Source organism: Carcharhinus amblyrhynchos, chromosome 6 (genome assembly GCF_965287045.1).
Source record: "Carcharhinus amblyrhynchos chromosome 6, sCarAmb.v2.hapA, whole genome shotgun sequence".
Lineage (NCBI taxonomy): Eukaryota > Metazoa > Chordata > Chondrichthyes > Carcharhiniformes > Carcharhinidae > Carcharhinus > Carcharhinus amblyrhynchos.
The window spans coordinates 2,824,189-2,844,169 of NC_137329.1; the positions used below are offsets into that span (position 1 = coordinate 2,824,189).

At 43.8% G+C, this 19,981-nt stretch overlaps 1 protein-coding gene across 6 annotated transcripts in view; it reads right to left on the minus strand.

The window, feature by feature from the left end:
- Positions 1–19,981, minus strand: part of LOC145344395 (leucine-rich repeat-containing protein 4C-like) — a 1,050,741-nt gene that overhangs the window by 119,862 nt on the left and 910,898 nt on the right. The window contains exon 1 of one of the 6 annotated variants that reach the window (XM_080191525.1): positions 6,046–6,903. The exons of 4 other annotated variants lie outside the window; for them this stretch is intronic. The gene's annotated coding sequence lies outside the window, so the exon portion shown is untranslated. Of the gene's footprint in view, positions 1–4,796; positions 4,861–6,045; positions 6,904–19,981 lie in introns of those variants that run through there. One more of the 6 variants, XM_080191526.1, reaches the window with a different exon arrangement.

Below are 19,981 nucleotides of genomic sequence, written 5' to 3' on the forward strand. Positions count from 1 at the left end.
ACTCTGAGCTTCGGGCAGAGACTCTGCCAGCTTAGTCCCCTGGAAAAGTTTGACAGTATAAAACTTGATCCAACAGCTGGATAACTCCACAACAGATAGCCAGCTCCCAACGTCATCTCCACCTCCCAATTATCCCTCTCCCACAACCCTTTTACCCCTCAACTACTTGGCTACTGCAAACCAAACAACCTTCTCCCAACCTGACCACTCAATGACCCTTCCCCGGACTCTCCTACACTGGCTGCACTTACCTGGGATATGTGACCCTCCCATTTCAGCTATAATTTAGATTGGAGGATCCAACAAGAAATGGGTATCATTGGCAGGTTGGTAGAAACTTTGCAAGCAGCGGCAAAGTCCTCAGCACTGCCCCTGAATGTAAGATTGAGGCCTCTTACAAATCATAGAACCACACAGCACACAGGAGGCCCTTCAGCCCATTAAACATGTAAGAAACACCTCACATGTTTAATCCCAGTCACCAATGTAATGATGCGCCAAGTGCTCATCCAGGTACTTTTTAAAGGATTTGAGGCATCCCGCCTCCATCATCCTCCCAGGCAGCACATTCCAGATTGTCACCACCCTCTGGGTAAAAAGGTTTTTCCTCACAGCCCCCTAAAACTTCCTACCCCTCAACTTGAATCTATGTCCCCTCAAGATTCACCCTTCAACTGAGGGGAACAGCTGCTCCTTATCCACTCTGTCCACATCTCTCATAATCTTGATCAGGTACCCCTCCATCTTATCTGTTCCAATGAAAACAACTCAAGTCTATCCATGTTCCATCCTAGGCAGCATCCTGGTGAATCTCCTCCGCCCGTCCCCCCAGCCCACGCAATCACATCCTTCCAAAAATGTGGTGACCAGATCTGCACGCAGTACTCCAGCTGTGGTCTCACCAAAGTTCTATACAACTCCAACATGACCTCCCTGCTTTTGTAATCTCTAGCCCGGCTGATAAAGGCTAGTATTTTCACTCGGAGGGTGGTGAGTGAGTGGAATTGGCTGCCGTCAGTGGTGGTAGAGGCGAACTTGCTGGGGTCTTTTAAAAGACTTCTGGATGAGTACATGAGATTTAATGGGATTGAGAGTTATAGATAGTTCTATGGCCTGGTAGGTATGGATATGATCGGTGCAACTTGTGGGCTAAAGGGCCTGTTTGTGCTGTTGTGTTCTATGTTCTATATGCCTTTCTCACCACCCTTTTAGTATGTTCTTCTGCCTCCCAAAATCTATGGACAAGTACACCAATGTCCCTTTGTTCCTCAGAACTTGCTAGTGTCATTTCATTCATTGAGTACTTCCTTGTCAAATTACTCCTTCTAGTACCTTAAACTTATTAAAGTTAAATTCCATCTGCCACTTATCTGCCCATTTAACCATTCCATCTAGGAGTGGCCAAATGGGCCCAAGACACTCAACCTCAGTGTTAACCATCCAGCCAACCTTTGTGTCATCAACAAACTTGTTAGTCCAACCCCCCAGGTAGTCATCAATGTTGTTTATATAAATGGTTAATAAGGGCCCTGTGATACACTACTGGATACTGGCTTCCAGTCACTAAAGCGGCAATCTGTCATCACTCACTGTCTCCTACAATTGATGTGGAGATGCCGGCGTTGGACTGGGGTAAACACAGTAAGAAGTCTGACAATTTGTGAGTCAAAGCTTGTGAGTTTACTATCAAATAAATTGGTTGGACTTAAACCTGGTGTCAGACTTCTTACTGTCCTACAATTGAGCCAGTTTTGAATCCACCTTATCAAATTACCCTGTATCCCATGTGCATTTTGGGACCGAGTCAAAGGCTTTGCTGAAATCTATATAAACTATATTGATTGCACTACCTTAGTTTACACACCTGGTCACCTCCTCAAAAAATTCAATCAAATTTATTGGGCATGACCTCCTTCTGACGAAGCCATGCTGCCTATCTCTGATCAAACTTTGCCTCTTAAAGTGGAGACCTCTTTCAGAAGTTTTTCTCATAGTTTCCCCACCATTGACATGAGACTCACTGGTCTGTAGTTCCCTGGCTTATCTCTGCAACACTTCTTAAATAATGGAAACACATTAGCTGTTCACTAGTCCTCTGGCGCCTCAGCCATTACCAGAGAGGAATTACAAATTTGGGTCAGAGCCACTGTAATTGCGTCTGTTGCCTCCCACAGCAGGCTGGGACACAGTTCACCTGGACATGGAGACAAGTCTACTTTCAAGCCTGTCAACACTTCCAATACTATCACAGAATAGAATGCCTACATTGAAGAAGGAGGCCATTCAGCCTATCAAGTCTACACAGACAACAATCCTACCCAGGTCCCCTCCTCATAATCCCACATATTTACTCTGCTAATCCCCATGACACCAAGAGTCATGGCTACTCCACCTAATCCGCACATCTTTGGAGGAAACAGGAGCACTCGGAGGAAACCCATGTAGACACGGGGAGAACATGCAAGCTCCACACAGTCACCCGAGATTGGAATTGAACCTGGGTCCCTGGTGCTGTGAGGCAGTGCTAACCACTGTGCCACCATGCCACCCAATACCATTCCCAATGCCAATTTTCTCAAAAATCTCACAGTCTCTCTCCAAGTTTCATACCTTCATCTAATTCTAGAACATAGAACATAGAAAACTACAGCACAAACAGGCCCTTCAGCCCACAAGTTGTGCTGATCATATCCCTACCTCCTAGGCCTACCTATAACCCTCAAACCCATTCAATCCCATGTACTCATCCAGAAGTCTCTTAAAAGACCCCAATGAGTTCGCCTCCACCACCACTGGCAGCAGCTGATTCCACTCACCCACCACCCTCTGAGTGAAAAACTTACCCCTGACATCTCCTCTATACCTACTCCCCAGCACCTTAAACCTGTGTCCTCTCGTAGCAACCATTTCAGCCCTGGGAAATAGCCTCTGAGAATCCAAGAATTCTCTTCGGTAAAGACAGATATGAGAGATTTATTCAACATGCTACTGATACCCTCTGGCTCCACCCATAGGTTGCCCCTTTGGTTCCTAATGGGCCCCACTCTTGCCCTGGTTGTCCTTTCCCATTGATATATTTATGAAATATCTTAGGATCTTCCCTACTTTTACCAGCCAGAGTTTTCTTTGATAATTTGGTCATAGACTCATAGATGTTAAGAACAACATATTTTACTCACATCCCCATCCCCCAGGCTTCCCAATCGGACATTATCACAATTAGTTGCACAATAAAGGAAAGATGGAATATCCACCTCCCATTCCAGGCTATCCACTGTGTCAGAAAAAAATTGCACAAGCGTGCCAATTAAAATTAGGAGTCAAGCTCAAATTATCTTCCATTAAAAACTTTGAAGTACTTCTGTAAGAGGGAAAAAAAGTCAATCAAATGTCTGAAGAAAACTTGAATTGAAATAAATCCAGTTTGAAGAATTAGAATTGAAACCAAAGCTTCCATAATCTCAAGCTTTCTTTGGCAGAATCCCTTAAGTCTGAAGTTTTGATGCCATTAATGTAGAGGATATCATTAATAAGGCTAAATTACCCTGACTGAATTGTGATGCTGTGGGCATTGTGGAATCAATCTGGAATTCATGCATGGATATTGCATAGAAATTGCCCAAAAAGCTTTTCTGCTTCACATTCTCAGATCAAGGAAGTCCAAAAACTGGTCACATATGTTACAGCGATGAAGATCCACTGATATGTCAGTGCACTCAGCAGAATCTAAGAGAGTAATTTGAGTGCAGTCAAACAAGATTAACTCCATGAACATCATTAGACTAAACTGAATGATCCCAGTTTTCTTAGCACATGTGCGATACAACTAAGAAGTTAACTCATCTTGAAGCTTAAAGAAAAATCATAGAATTTACAGTGCAGATACAGAAGCCATTTGGCCCATCGAGCCTGCACCAACAACAATCCCACCCAAATCCTTTCCTCATAACCCATAAAACTTTCTGATTTGCAGTACAAGCTTGAATGTGGTCCTGAAATATAACTTAACATGAGTTAAGCATATGAGAAAAGTGTCGATTCTATTTGCACTTTGCTTCTTAATGTTACCTTCAAAACTAATTATGGGAGAAATACTGAGTAACTATAATCTTGCATTTCTATATTTCTTTCATTTTTGCAGAATGATCACCAAGATCCTGAAAGGATTCATTAAGAGTACACAACATTAGCTGATGGTACTGGCCTCATTATTAACTATCATTAACAGACACATGAACTAAAAAAGAATAGAGATTTTAAAACACTGAATAATTAAAAACCAGGATACCCATGGGAAATAACTACAAAATTAACTTTAGCAACAGCAATATTTACATTACACACAAGAAATTTGTCCTTTTTGGTAAAAAAAAACAAAGTTTTTAAAAATCACAAATATGCAACAGAATACAAACATTTTTGCTATCCCTTATTAGGTCAAGTTTTTTAAATATTTAAAAGCATGATAATTTTTATCAAACTGCATTGGAATTTCATGAGCTGAACTGTCAGATCTGATTAATTATTGGCGGGTATTGCATTAACACCTAATCTTTCCTTCTGCATAGATACGGAACTTCATATCGCCCAATAATATATTTATATAGTCACTAATCACAGACCATCACCTCCTAACGGAGTATTAATGCCATTTCCCAACCTCCAAATAGTAGGAAAGTTGTGCAGATAGCATGGTTCTTGGTGGGCATTGGTGAGACTAATTTCTTCATTACCAACATAACCCTGGAATACACAAAGGAACTGTTTGCGGCGAGGATTTTGTAGAAACCGCATACCTTTCTCCATGGCTGCCACATTCTTAATTAACCGGAGAACAGCAGCCCTCATGTGCCAACGAAGGCCTTTCTTGAGAATGATTATTTCGTCCCTCCCCTCCTCACTCTGCTTCCAGTCCGATCCTAACACACACCCTTCAGTGCGTTTGGAAAGCAGGCTGGTGCTACGGCCACTGATATTTCACAAGATGTCAATAGTGTTGCATCGCCAATACACTGCGATTACTGCTCATTTGAATGGGGAAGGGGTGGGAGGGGGGGTGCCAACAGTGGGTGAACCGAGAATATGGCAGGGTGAGAGAAAGTCTGCGCCGGCTATTGGGGAAAATGCTGGGGTGTTGTAATGGTATTTTGGAACTCCTCCGTTTATCGCAGTTCAGACACACACACAAACACACACACCTTACATATTAATATCACTACAAGCTCATGTTTAATTGCCTTCAATGCACACACAGAAAAAATCCCTCCTTGCAACCTCCAAAATATTAGCGATACAATAAATACAATGAAACAACATCAAGAACCAAAAACATCTCATCTGTTTTTTTTTCTCTCTCCTACCCCCTCTGTTGCCTGGGAAAATCCGATAGATCCCCCCCTTAGTCATTAACGCTTTGTGGGGCTTGAGTTAGTGACTGTGACAGCGAGAAGAGAGTTAAAATCCGGCTTTAGCACAGCCCGATGGGTCTCATTATCTGCAGCTCATTAGACAACTGCAGTGAGACAGCGGCTTTTCCCAGAGACAGAGAGAGTGTGGATGTGAATCCCTCCACCCAACACCTAGAGTTCCCAAACACCCCCGATACATGCTCACCCCAAACATCCCACATCTCCCCCGCCCCCCATATCCCCAAGCGCACACACACACACACACACACAGGTATATACCCCCCAGACACACACACACACCCCCAACACAAGCACACATACACACACATCCCCTCCCCCAGGCACAGACCCCCAGACACACATACATACACATAGACACACACACACATCCCTCCAGACATACAACACAGGCACACACACCCCCCAGATATACACACACACATACACACATACCCCCAGACACACACACACATACACATATATATCCCCCCAGGCACATACATATACACACACCCCCAACACAGACACACAGGCAGAAAGGGTTGGAAAATGAAACTTATCTTTTATTCCCAGGGAATAAGATTGAGAATAAAGCAAACACAGTGAACATGAACAGTAAAAATCGAAGCAAACTCACGGGTTCTCACCCCCTGGCTCCTGTTTCCCGATCCTTTCCCTCTCTTTCTCTGTCTCTCTGGTCTTTTTTAGTTCCCAGAACAATCCCTCCTCAGCAAAAATGCACATCTGCAATTTCAAATCAACTTCCGCCAAAGGCATTTCCCCCACAAATATCCAAAAGGCACGTTTCTTCATCCACTGGGTCCCTCGGCACACAACAGCCTCGCCACTTCCCTCCGACACTCATCCTCCGGCTCTTCCAGGAGGAGGAGGGGAACAAAAAACATCCATTTCTTCTCTCCCCCCCCCAAAAAAAACTCTGGAGCGTCACAATCCAACTAGATTTCTTCTTCAGCTAATCAATCATTCACATCAGTGGTGCTGAGTGAAGCTCTGAGTCTCCGAGAGCTCATTCCTCAATCCTCTGTCTTTGTTGAAATATAAAAAAAAACATAATAGTCAAAAAGAGAGGAGAATGGATCAGATGTTACTCCCGGAATAACTTTTCCTCCTCCAGCAAGCTGATTAGATTTTCCAATCACAGAGCAGTGCGGTAAGACTGTGTGTGGGTTTTTTTTTTAAATTCCTTTTTTCTTAATTCCTCCCGTTCCCTCTAATCATTTCGGTTCAGAGATGGTCCCGGTGCTATCCTGAATTTCATCCTTTATCCCCCTTCCTTCTCCTTTTGCCGGATCTGTCTCCCCACAGCCTAGCAAAGCCAGCCCACTGCGGAGATGCTTATCCACCCCCTCCTCTCTCTCTCTCTCTCTCTCGTTTCAACAGCACAACAACCTGCTTTCCATCATTCCTCTTCCTTTCTCCCCCATTCTCTCTATCTTGGCAACGCGATCCTCACATTCTCTCTCCCTCCCTCTTGTCCTTTCAGGCTGTAAAGTCTTTTCTGACCCCCCCTCTCTCTCTCTCTCTCTGCCCACCAGCCCTGGTCTCACAGCCCTGTGCTCCCAGACAGCCCCCTCTATCTACAAGTTCATCTCTCCTCTCAACACCATCACTTCGCCTGACACCCTGTTTAAAATGACAATGAGTTTCCCAGGGAAAGGGGGTGGGGGGAGCAGGGGGGGGAGGCAAGTGAGAAATATCCCCAAGAAAGAGTTGCAGATCTTTAGCCTCCCCCTTTAGAAGCAGAGGACCTGCCATTCTGAGCGAACAGATTCCACCTCCTGCATTCTCCACTTTTTAAATTCGAATCCAGGATGATCCCTCTGTCTGACCCACACTCGCTTTGCATAGCTATCTGCCCACATTCCTTTTTTCTCTCTGTTTCCCCCGTCACTTTCTCTCCTTGCGATGGTTAAAAAAAAAATGCATTTACCCAATTACCTCCCATCATCTTAGCACTGATTGGTCAATTGTATTAGCACCTGACGTCAGATTAAGATATTTTTTTGGCTCCCTAACACCAAGTCACTGCTGCCACCTCGCTGGCAGCCTTAGCACACCCTGCACAGCTCACACTGCAAACCCGGTGCCTTAAAGTTGCTGTGTCCTCCCTCCCTCCCCCCCTCCCAAAGGCTAATTTACCCCACAAACATTTACCCCTGACACTAACGATCCTGCAGCTTTGATGCACCATTTCTTTACGTTTGTTCAGTACCACCCAAACTCACATTTCATTCTTTACACACAGATACTGCTAAATGTTCAAATCCATGAAGCAGACAGCAGCAGGCACAGTGCACTGAGAGGGGAAACGATGAGAATATGCTGAAGTTCAGGGGGTGGAATCCGTTTGCTCAGAATCGCAGGTTCATATTCCCTTCAAATTGAAGCTATCAGGTTTCCCCCACCACCATTTTTTAAGCAGGTGTTGTGGCATAAGAACATAAGAAATAGGAGCCGGAGTAGGCCATCTCGCCCTTCGAGCCTGCCCCGCCATTCAATAAGATCATGGCTGATCTGTCATGGCTCAGTTCCACTTTCCCGTTTTCTCCCCATAACCCTTAATTCCCCTGTCTACCAGAAACCTATCCACCCGTGACTTAAATATATTTAGTGAGGTAGCCTCCACCACTTCAACGGGCAGAGAATTCCAGAGATTCACCATCCTTTGAGTGAAGAAGTTCCTCCTCAACTCTGATCTAAACTGCCCCCTGCTTATCTTGAGGCTGTGCCCTCTAGTCCTGCTATCCTTTCTAAGCGGGAAGAATCTCTCTACCTCTGCCCTATCCATCCCCTTCATTATCTTATATGTCTCTATATGATCCCCCCTCAGCCTTCTAAACTCCAACAAGTACAGACCCAGTCTATTTAATCTCTCTTCATAGGCTAACCCCCTCATCTCCGGTATCAGCTTACTGAACCTTCTCATGGTGGCACAGTGGTTGGCGCTGCTGCCTCACAGCACCAGGGACCAGGTTTGATTCCAGCCTTGGGTCACTGTCTGTGTGGACTTTGCACGTTCTCCCTGTGCCTGCTTGGATTTCCTCCGGGTGCTCCAGTTTCCTCCCACACTTTAACTATGTGCGGGTCAGGTTGATTGGCAATGCTAAATTGATCCTAGAGTCACGGGAATTTGCAGGGTAAATATCTGTGGTTTGGAAGTAGGACCTGGGTGGGATTGTGGTCGGTGAGGACCTGGTGCTGTACATTGAAGGCAGGTCATTAAGAGCGAGCCAACTTGGAGCATAGAAGGCTGAGGGTGGGTGGTGCTGATTGAAGTGTATAAAATAATCAGGGGTATGGATAGTGTAGATAGGAAGGAGCATTTCCCCTTAGCAGAGGGGTCAATAAGCAGGGGATATAGACTTAAATTGAGGGGCAGGAGGTCGACATGGATACATAAATAGAAACTAGAAGCAGGAGTGGGCCATTTGACCCATCAAGCCTGCTCTGCCATTCATTATTATCATGGTCGATCATCAGATTTAGTATCCTGATCCCTCTTCCTCCCATATGCCTTGATCCCTTTAGCCCCAAGAGCTATATCTAATTTCTTCTTCAAATCAGTGTCTCAATGCTTTTTAAAAGACAAAATTGTACCCACCTCTACTACTACCTCTGGCAAGTTTTTTTCTAGACACTTATTACCCTCTGTGTGAAAAAATTGCACCTCTGGACATTTTTGTATCTTTCCCCTCTCACCTCAAACCTATGCCCTCTAGTTTTAGTCTCCCCTACCTTTGGGAAAATATATTGACTATCTAGCTGATCAGTGCCCCTCATCATTTTATAGATCTCTATAAGATCATCTCTGACCCTCCTATGCTTCAGGGAAAAATGTCCCAGTCTATCCAACCTCTCTTTCTAACTCAAACTAACAAATCCCAGTAGCTTCCTAGTAATTTTTTTCTGTACTCTTTCTAGCTTAATAATATCATTTCTATATTAGGGTGACCAGAATTGTACACAGTATTCCAAGTGTGGCCTTACCAATGTCTTGTACTGCTTCAACAAGATGTCCCAACTCCTGTATTCAATGTTCTGACCAATGAAACCAAGCATGCCAAATACCTTCTTCAGCACTCTATCCACCTGTGATTCCACTTTCAAGGAGTTTTGGACCTGTGTTTCTAGATCCTTTTGTTCTATAACTCTCCCCAGTGTTCTACCTTTAACTGAGTAAGTCCTGCCCTGGATCAATCTACCAAAATGCATCAGCTCACATTTATCTAAATTAAACTTCATCTGCCATTCATCAGTCCACTGGCCCAATTGCAATTGGAGATAACCTTTTTCACTGTCCACTATGCTATCAATCTTGGAGTCATTTGTAAACTCACTAACCATGCCTCCTATATTTTCATCCAAATCATTAATATAAATGACAAACAACAGTGGACTCAGCACTGGTCCCTGTGGCACATCACTGGTCACAGGCCTCCAATTTGAAAAACAATCCTCTACTCCCTCCATAGCAAGGACATCCTTCCTTAGATAAGGACACTAAGACTGCATACAATACTCCAGGTGTGGCTTCACCAACACCCTATACAATTGCAGAGAAACATCCCAAAACTCAAATCCTCTTGTTATGAAGGTTAAATGAAGGCTATAAAAAAATTATAGGAGACGTGAGGGAAAACCTTTTCACCCAGCAGATGGTGGGAATCTGGAACTCAGTGCCTGAATGAGTAGTGGAGGCGGAATCCTCACACCATTGAAGAAGCATTTGGATGAACGCTTGAAATGCCGTAGATACAAGGCTACGGGCCAAGTGCTGGAAAATGGGATGAGAATCGGTAAATGCTTGATGGCCAGCACAGATATGATGGGCCGAAAGGCTTCTTTCTGTGCTGTAAGTAAATCTGTTTGGTCTACCTAGGCTGGACAAAAATATATTGTGATAGATCCGTGCCAATGATGGAGTCTTTCTGCCCATTGTCTTGTGTGGGGGATCAGAGGAACTAAGTGTAGGGGGTGAGGGGAGAATGGAAAAGAACAACTTGTTGCACCTCAATGCAGTGAAACATTGAGATAGTCAAGAGCTTCAAGTTTTGAGGTGTCCAGACCACCAACAACCTATCCTGGTCCCTCCATGCGGACACTACTGTTAAGAAAGCCCACCAACGCCTCTACTTTCTCAAGAAGAAAAGGAATTTGGCATGTCAGCTACAACACTCCATATTTTTTACAAATGCACCATAGAAAGCATTCTTTCTGGATGAATCACAGCTTGGTATGGCTCCTGCTCTGTCCGAGACTGCAAGAAAGTAGAGTTGTGAACGGAGCCCAATCCATCATGCAAACCAACCTGCCCAATGACTCCGTTTACACTTCTTGCTGCCTCAGAAAAGCAGCAAGCAGAATCAAAGACCCCCATGCATCCTGGACATACTTTCTTCCACCTTCTTCCATCAGAAAAAAGACACAATTGTCTGAAAACCGAGTCAAGAACAGTTTCTTCCCAATTCCAACAAGCAGATCTTTCTCCTCACCCTATCAGTAATTGCGATACTATATTCTGCACCCTCTCCTTTCTTTCTCCTCATGTACTCTATGAATGGTATGTTTTTCTGCATAGCACATTAGAAACAATACTTTTCACTGTATCCCAATACATGTGACAACAATAAATTAATCAATCAACCCCAAGGTGCCTCACTTGGGTATTATGACAACAAATCTCACAACCAGCCACATTCAGAGATATTAGTGACTAAAAGATAATTCAATTTTAACATTTTAAGTAGACCATAAAAGGGGAAAGAGGTTGTCATCGACTTCAAGAAGCGTAAAGGAGAACATGCCTCTGTCTACATCATGATGTGGATGTGCCGGCGTTGGACTGGGGTAAACACAGTAAAAAGTCTGACAACACCAGGTTTCGCTTGTGCGTTTACTATCAAATAAATCGGTTGGACTAAAATCTGGTGTTGTCAGACTTTTTACTCTGTCTACATCAACAGGGACAAAGTAGACAGGGTTGAGAGCTTCAGGATTTTAGGTATCCAGATCACCAATAACCTGTCCTGGTTCCCAACTCTATAGTTAAGAAAGCCCACCAACGCCTCTACTTTCTCAGAAGACTAAGGAAATGTGGAATATCAGATACGACTCTCACAAACTTTTACAGATGCACCATAAAAAGCATTCTTTCTGGTTGTATCACAGCTTGGTATGGCTCCTGCTCTGCCCAAGACCGCAAAGAATTACAAATGGTCATGAATGTAGCCCAATCCATCACGCAAACCAGCCTCCCATCCATTGACTTTGGCTACACTTCCTGCTGCCTTGGCAAAGCAGCCAGCATAATTAAGGACCCCATGTACCTCAGACATTCTCTCTTCCACCTTCTTCCATCGGGAAAAAGATATAAAAGTCTGAGGTCACATACCAACTGACTCAAGAACAGCTTCTCCCCTGCTGCTGTCAGAGTTTTGAATGGACTTACCGTGCATTAAGGTGATCTTTCTCTACACCCTAGCTGTGACTGTAACACTGCATTCTGCACTCTCTCGTTTCCTACTCTATGAACGGTATGGTTTGTCTGTATTGCATGCAAGAAACAATACTTTTCACTATATGTTAATACATGTGACAATAATAAATCAAATCAAATCAAAATGAGAGACAGATGTTAACAGTGGTTATTCTAGAGCTTGGGATCCTAGCAGCTGAAGGCAAGGCTGCCAATGCTGGAGTCGATAAAATCTGGAATAGTCAAATGGCCGGAGTTAGAGGAGCAAGGATTACAGAGACATAGGTATGAGATCACAGGAGGATTTGAATCATAGAGTCCCTACAGTGCAGAAGGAGGTCACTTGGTCCATCGCATCTGCACCAAACGTCTGACCAAATATCTCACCCAATCCCTATCCCTGTAACCTCATGCATTTATCCCCCCAGTCCTCCTAATTTACACATCTTTGGACACTAAGGGGAAATTTAGCATGGCCAATCCACCTAACCTGCACATTTTTGAACTGTGGGAGGAATCCCATGCAGACACAGAAAGAACATGCAAATTCTACACCGATAGACACCTAAGGCTGGAATTGAACCTGGGTCCTTGGCGCTGTGATAATAACCAACTGTGCCACTGTGCCAATGAGAAATTTAAAATTGAAGCTATGCTTAACAGGAAGACAATACAGGTCAGAGAGTTCTGGAATAATGGGTGAATGGGACTTAGTGCAGATACGGGTATGAGAGACAGAGCTTTGGGTGATATTGGGTTTACTTGTTGGAAGCTGGGCAGGAGTGCACTGGAACACTGAAACGTACAGGAACAGAGACAGAAATGTGGGTTTGAGCAGCAGCTGAACTGAGACTGGGATGGGCATGGGTGATATTATGGTGGTGGAAATAGGTAGAGTTAGTGGGCGTGTAAACATGAATCAGTGTTGCAAACAGCCATTTATTCATTTTCCACGACAGCAGCATTGCTGGCTGGGCTGATATTTATTGCTTGGCCATTTTAGAGAGTATTTAAGGGTCAACCACATTGCTGCGGCTCTGACTCTGCCAGACCAGATAAGGATGGCAGATTTCCTTCCCTAAAGGACCTTAGTGAACCAGATGGGTTTTTCCAGAATCAACAATGGTTTTTGTGGTCATCAATAGATTCTTAAATCCAGATTTTTGTTGAATTCAAACTTTGAACCTTAGGGTCTTGCCCTTGTCTCTGGGTTACTAATCTAGTGACAGTACCTCTGTGTCACTGTGTCTCTTTAGTCCAGAGCCGGTTGGAGGCAATGTTTAGGATTAGAGTTTAAAGTTTATTTGTTTATTACTGTCACAGATAGCTTACATTAACACTGCAGTGAAGTTACTGTGATCTCCTAGTTGCCACACTCTGCCACCTGTTTGGATACACTGAGGGAGAATTTAGCATGGCCGATGTACGTAACCAACAGTGCAGTTTGTGTGGAAACCAAGCTAGTGGATCACATCTTCCCAATAGTTTGGAGTAAATTTCTGCTCTGGATGTCGGACCAGCAGTCTAAACATTTCAGAGAGAGCAGAAGGATCAAGAGAGGTGGTGGAGAAGTAGAACTGAGTGTCAGCCGAGTACATGCAAAAATTGATGTTATCAGTTGATGTCACTGAGGGGCAGCAGGTAATTCGGGAATAGGAGCCGGAGGGGGCAAGGATAGATCCTTGAGGAACACCGGGATAGCTTTGCAGCAGTGTGAAGAAGACATTTCAGATTATTCTCTTGATTTGATTAGACAGTTAAGCATGGGACAGGTGAGAGCAGTTCTGCCCAGTGGGATGGTGGAGAGGTGTTGGAACAGAATAACGATGTGGTCAACTGTGTCAAAGACTGCAGGTAAGTCAACACGGAAGGGGAGAGTTAGTTGATCTTTGACTGAGTCACAGAGAATGTAATTTGTGACTTTGAGTTTTGGTACTGCAGCAGAAACCTGATTGGATGGATTCAAATTGGAATTCTGGGAAAGATGGGCATAGATTTGGGTTTCAATTTTTTTTAAAGTTTATTTATTAGTGTCACAAGTAGGCTTATATTAACACTGCAATGAAGTTACTGTGAAAATCCCCAAGTCACCATACTCCAGCACCTGTTCAGGTAACTGAGAGAGAATTTAACATGGCCAATGCACTTGACCAGCACATCTTTTAGACAGGGAGGTGTCAACATGCTCCAAGACTTTGGAGAAGTAAAGAAGGTTGAGATGGGATGACATGCAAGGATGGAGGAGTCAGGGATTGATTTTTTTGAGGAAGGCATCATAATGATAGGTTTCAAGAAAGAGAAAACCATGAACAATATCAGCTACCATGGAAATCAGGAGGGTGTTGGGCAGTCAGCAGATGAGTGGGGTAGGTTCTTATGGTTAAGTTGAATTTGAAGAGGGCATGAGAAGAGATCGGAGAGAGACTGGAGGATGTGATGACAAGATACCATGTGCTGTAGGAGAGTTAGGAACCAAATCGCAGGGAATAGATATTGAGGATGTTACAATGAAATGCTGGGATAGGGTAATGCTGGCAGTTGTAGTGAAGCATAAAGATCTTGAAACGGATATGTTTGGAATAAGGAGATGGATAAGAGGAAAAGGGAGCAAAGGAAAAGTGAAATGAAATGTGATTTTGTATCTAACTCTCCTAAAGTCTAGTAGTTAGTAAATCCCCCTTCCACTATCAAACAATCAGCAGAAAAGCTTTCTAATGTCCGAGAATTCCATCCCTGTACCCTTCTGCCTCACTTCCTTTCTCCTCACCTTTCAGCATCTTTTCAAAGCTCTGTAAGCTGCAGACAGTGACTGGATGGAACTCTTTCACAAGTATTATGTAAATTCACAGTTGTTTCTGTGAAACCTCTGGTGTTTATTGAGTGTAAAGTAATTGATTGAACCTCAGTTTTCATAACGTGGAAATAATACCAGCAACCAAATCAATTCTCAATAACTTTCCAGTTGGGAAATAACAGAGACAACCAATAATAGAACAAGTACAAACAACAACAAGTGGCATTTATATAGCACCCTCAGCACAATAAATGGTCCAAGGCACTTAAAATGGATATTATACAACATGCATGAATGCAAATGTATTGGTGAAAAATGCTAAGTTTTCCAATGGTACTTTATTTCCCATTCCGGTCGTGCCAACAACATGCCACATTGATAAATGTAATACTTTGTCCTTGATGATTCAGCTCCTGATCATTTTTTTCATTTTGTTACAGTGCAATGTAAGTTGTGGCTCATTACTGATGTGCCCTTGTCGACCACTTAGCTGGCTCAGTATGCAACATGTTGTGACATTGAGCAGGATAAACCTGGAAGGTTTCTGGTATCAGTTCTGACTCGCATCGTAAAAATGATTGCAGCTGGATAGCGGTGGGTAACATGGTTGGCTATATCTGTTTCTCTGAGAGTAGGGGAAGGTTGGAAATGAATCTCCCTTTTCGAGATCACTATTTAGAAACCTTTGCTCCATTTGGACATGATTCTGTAACCGAGTGGGTGTCCGTTTGGTTTGAACGATATAGGTCTCCCTGGTGAAAAGCTGACCAACAACATTTATCCAGGCCTATTTCTGAACAAGGACCCTTTAGAGTCACTGTTGTTGGTGATTATTTCATTACTAATAGTCTCTGTTACGAGTGGCAGATTGAATATTGTGCTTATGAAAAGACGCCTCACCAGGAGACATTGCTTTCAAGGATAAGTATAGGAAAGCAAAGATAGAGCCAAATATACTTTTATTAATAACTAGATCTATGATCCACATTGCTTTAAACAGCTTAACCTTTGCATCTGCCATTTAGACTTTTAATTCCAGTAATATATCTTTTTGAGTGTAGACATTGACTTCAGGGCTAAGGCTCAGAGTGATATATGCAGCACAATTTATTCATGTAAATTTACCTCTCTTGTATTTTCAAACCTTCAAAAGCTGATTTTTATTTGTAACTAGTTGCACATATGATCACTGGACTAGCCTGGTGATGATATATGAAATAAAAATGACTCAATGACCAACTTACTGGGCAAGTACAACATTTGATCATGCAGAATTCACTCATGCCCTTTAAGGAGGGAAATCTGCCATCCTTACCTGGCCTGGTCTATATGTGACTCCTGAGCTACAGCAATGTGGTTGATTCTCAATCCTTTAACATCCCCCTCAAACGGGACTATGGGTGTACCTACACCACATTAACTGCAGCAGTTCAAGAAGGCAGCTCACCACCATCGTCTGAGAGACAACTAGGGATGGGCAATAAATGTTGGCCTCACCAGTGGTGCCCACATTCTGTAAAATGAATAAAAAGAAACAGACACACATGCCGGGACTTTACAACCTCGCTCGGGTGAGGTTTGTAAAGTCCTGCTCGAGGCCAATGGAGAATTCCGTTCTGTGAGCCTCTCCCATCCCAGAATCGGGGGCGGGTGAGGTGGTAAAATTGCAATGACAGACTCTCTCACACACATACATATTAACATTCTCATCTCTCTCTATCTCTCTCTCTCATACACACACACACTGGGTGGGAGTTTCCTGCTGCATGTGACCCAAAAGTGGAGAGTCCTGCCAGAGATTAACGGATATTTGCATGGTCCATGTCTCGCCCGCTACGATTCCTGTAGCAGGCGGGAAGGGGAAGTATTGCCCACTCACTTCACACACACGCACTCTCCCTCTTGCTCACACTCACCTCTTTCTGTCACACACACTCTCACCCCTTTACACACACACACATATATATACATACATACACACTCACCGTCTCTCTCTCTCTCTGTCTCTCAGACTAGCTCTTTCTATCACACACTCACCTCTCTCTCATACACTCACTCACACATAATCTCACCTCTCTCTCACATGCACACATCTCTTTCTCCCTTTCCCCATGGCTGGTTCCCCTCCTGACATGTGGCTGCTGCCAATCCCACTTGACCACCCACTCTGTTGTCCGCACACTTTCACTCTCACTCCAACCTGGACTCAAAATATTCTCTTTGCTGCTATTACCTGACCATCCAATCTGAGACCACCTTCCAATGGCTGCTGATACGCGCATTATGCGGAGATGCCGGCGTTGGACTGGGGTAAACACAGTAAGAAATCTCACAACACCAGGTTAAAGTCCAACAGCTTTATTTGGTAGCAAAAGCCACTAGCTTTCGGAGCGCTTGCTGCTCCTTCGAAGATCAGATCTTCAGGTAAGCGTCCTCCAAGGTGGCTTTCATGACACATGACAGCGCAGAGTCGCTAAGCAGAGACTGATAGCCAAGTTTCGCACACATGAGGACGGCCTCAAGCGGGACCTTGGGTTCATGTCACACTATCTGTAACCCCCATGAGTTGCCTGGGCTTACAAAATCTTACTATCTGTCCTGTCTGGAGACAATACACTTCTCTTGAACCTATATTTAACACTCTCTCCGCTCACATTGTCTCTACCTTTAAGACTTGATTACCTGTAAAGACTCACTTTCCAACCATTATTCTGTAAATTGAGTTTGCATCCTTATTATATGCCCTGTTTGTGAATAGAACTCCCACTCACCTGACGAAGGGCCAACAAGCGTTCCAAAAGCTAGTGTTTTTTGCTATCAGATAAACCTGTTGGACTTTAACCTGGTGTTGTGAGACTTTTTACTGTGGATATGAGCATTGGTCAGCCTATCAGGGGCAACACAAGGTGAACACCACCTCAAATTGGCCAAGCTGGAAGGATAGGTTTTTCCAATTTATAATGGCCAGACTTGTCACAGGTGCTCTGGATATCTCCAACAGAACTGGGAGCCAGTTTGGAAAGAACCACTGTAAACATTAGACAAATTGTTAAAAATAATCCTTAGAATGGATTTAAAGCAGTGGCTTTTTAAAGAAAACTGAATTATTTTGATTTGAATTATTTGATATAAAGCACATTACAATTCACTTTAGATATCTCCACAGCTGATGAGATTGGATGAATCTGGTGAAATAAGAACATAAGAACATAAGAAATAGGAGCAGGAGTAGGCCAGCCAGCCCTTCGAGCCTGCCCCGCCGTTCAATAAGATCATGGCTGATCTGAAGTGGATCTGTTCCACTTTCCCGCTTTCTCCCCATAACCCTTAATTCCCTTGTCTGTCAAAAACCTATCTGCCCGTGACTTAAATATATTCAGCGAGGCAGCCTCCACCACTTCAGAGAATTCCAGAGATTCGCCACCCTTCGAGTGAAGAAGTTCCTCCTCAACTCCGATGTAAACTGCACCTCCCCCCCCTTATCTTGAGGCTGTGCCCTCTAGTCCTGCTATCCTTTCTGAGCAGGAAGAATCTCTCTATCTCTACCCTATCCATCCCTTTCATTATCTTATACATCTCTATAAGATCCCCCCTCATTCTTCTAAACTCCAGTGAGTACAGATCCAGTCTATTTAGTCTCTCTTCATAGTCCAACCCCCTCATCTCTGGTATCAGCCTAGTGAACCTCCTCTGCACTCCCTCCAAGGCCAAAATATCCTTGCGCAAGTGCGGTGACCAAAACTGCACACAGTACTCCAGCTGCAGCCTCACCAGTGCCCTGTACAGTTGCAGCAAGACCTCCCTGCTTTTATATTCTATCCCCCTCGCTATAAAGGCCAGCATCCCATTCGCCTTTTTGATCACCTGCTGCACCTGCAGACTGGGTTTTTGCGACTCTTGAACAAGGACCCCCAGATCCCTCTGCACCGTAGCATGCTGCAGCTTTTCACCCTTTAAATAGTAATCCCTCCTACTATTATTCCTGCCAAAGTGGATAACCTCACACTTGCTAACATTGTACTCCATCTGCCAGGTCCTCGCCCACTCGCTCAGCCTATCCAGATCCCTCTGTAGACTTTCCACACCCTCCACACAATTTGCTTTTCCACTCATCTTTGTGTCATCAGCAATTATCCAAGTTGATTGACCATATGGTGAAGATAGATTTTGTATTGTAGCAATCCCAACATGAAGAATTGCTTTTGGCAATGCAAAACATATATATAGAATAGGTGATAAAATGTCTGTATTTTGGTATAAATGCTTGTACTGCCTTAATGAATTAAACATTTAACTTGTGCTACCCGCATTGCAAATAGAATGGAGACAATGCTTTTAAGAAAATGACTAGGAGTTATTTCAAAGAGAAAAGGAAAGATTTACATTTATTCAGTGCTTTTCTTGAGCACCAGATCTTCCAAGACACCAACAGCCAATGCAGTACTTTTGAAGTGTAACGCCTGCTGCAGTTTTGGGAAGGCTGCAACCTACTGGCACATAGTAAAATCCCACAAACAGCAAGCTGCCAGTGACCAGATCATCTGTTTCTTTGTGACATTGATTAAGGGATAAATATTGGCTGAGATACTCAGGATAACTCACTGGTCCCTTTCAAAATAGTGCCATGGGATCTTTTACAATCCGTATGAGCAGACAGATGGTAGTTTAGCATTTCATCCAAAAGGTGGCACCTCCAACAGTGCAGCACCTTCTCAGCACTGCACTGAAGCATCAGCTTGAGTTTTGTGCTAAAGCCCAAAACTAGAAGTTTTGACTCAGAGGCAAGCATGATACAAGTTGAACCATACCTGACTGAGGTAATCTTTGGGGGAAGAATCATGTGCAATGTGGAATATTGAACTTTTGCAATTGCTAGGAAAGTAATTTTAACCGTTTTAAAAGCAAAACTTATGGGATACAGGCCTCATTGGGCTGGCTAGGCCAGCATTTATTGTCCATCACTAATTGCCCTTGAGATGATGGCAGTGAACTGAGAAACAGTGAAAGAACATTGACATGCTCGCAAATCAGGATGGTGAGTGGCTTAGTGGGGGATCTCCAGGTGGTGGTGTTCCACAGATCTGCTGCCCTAATCTTTCTAGACGGTGATAGAAAATAGGACATAGAACAGTACAGCACAGTACAGGCCCTTCGGCCTGCAATGTTGTACCAAGCTATGTCTGAACCCAAGATCAATCTATCCCACTCCCTATCATTCTGGTGTACTCTCCGAACCTATCCAATAACCACTTGAAAGTTCCTAAAGTGTCTGACTTAGGTCAC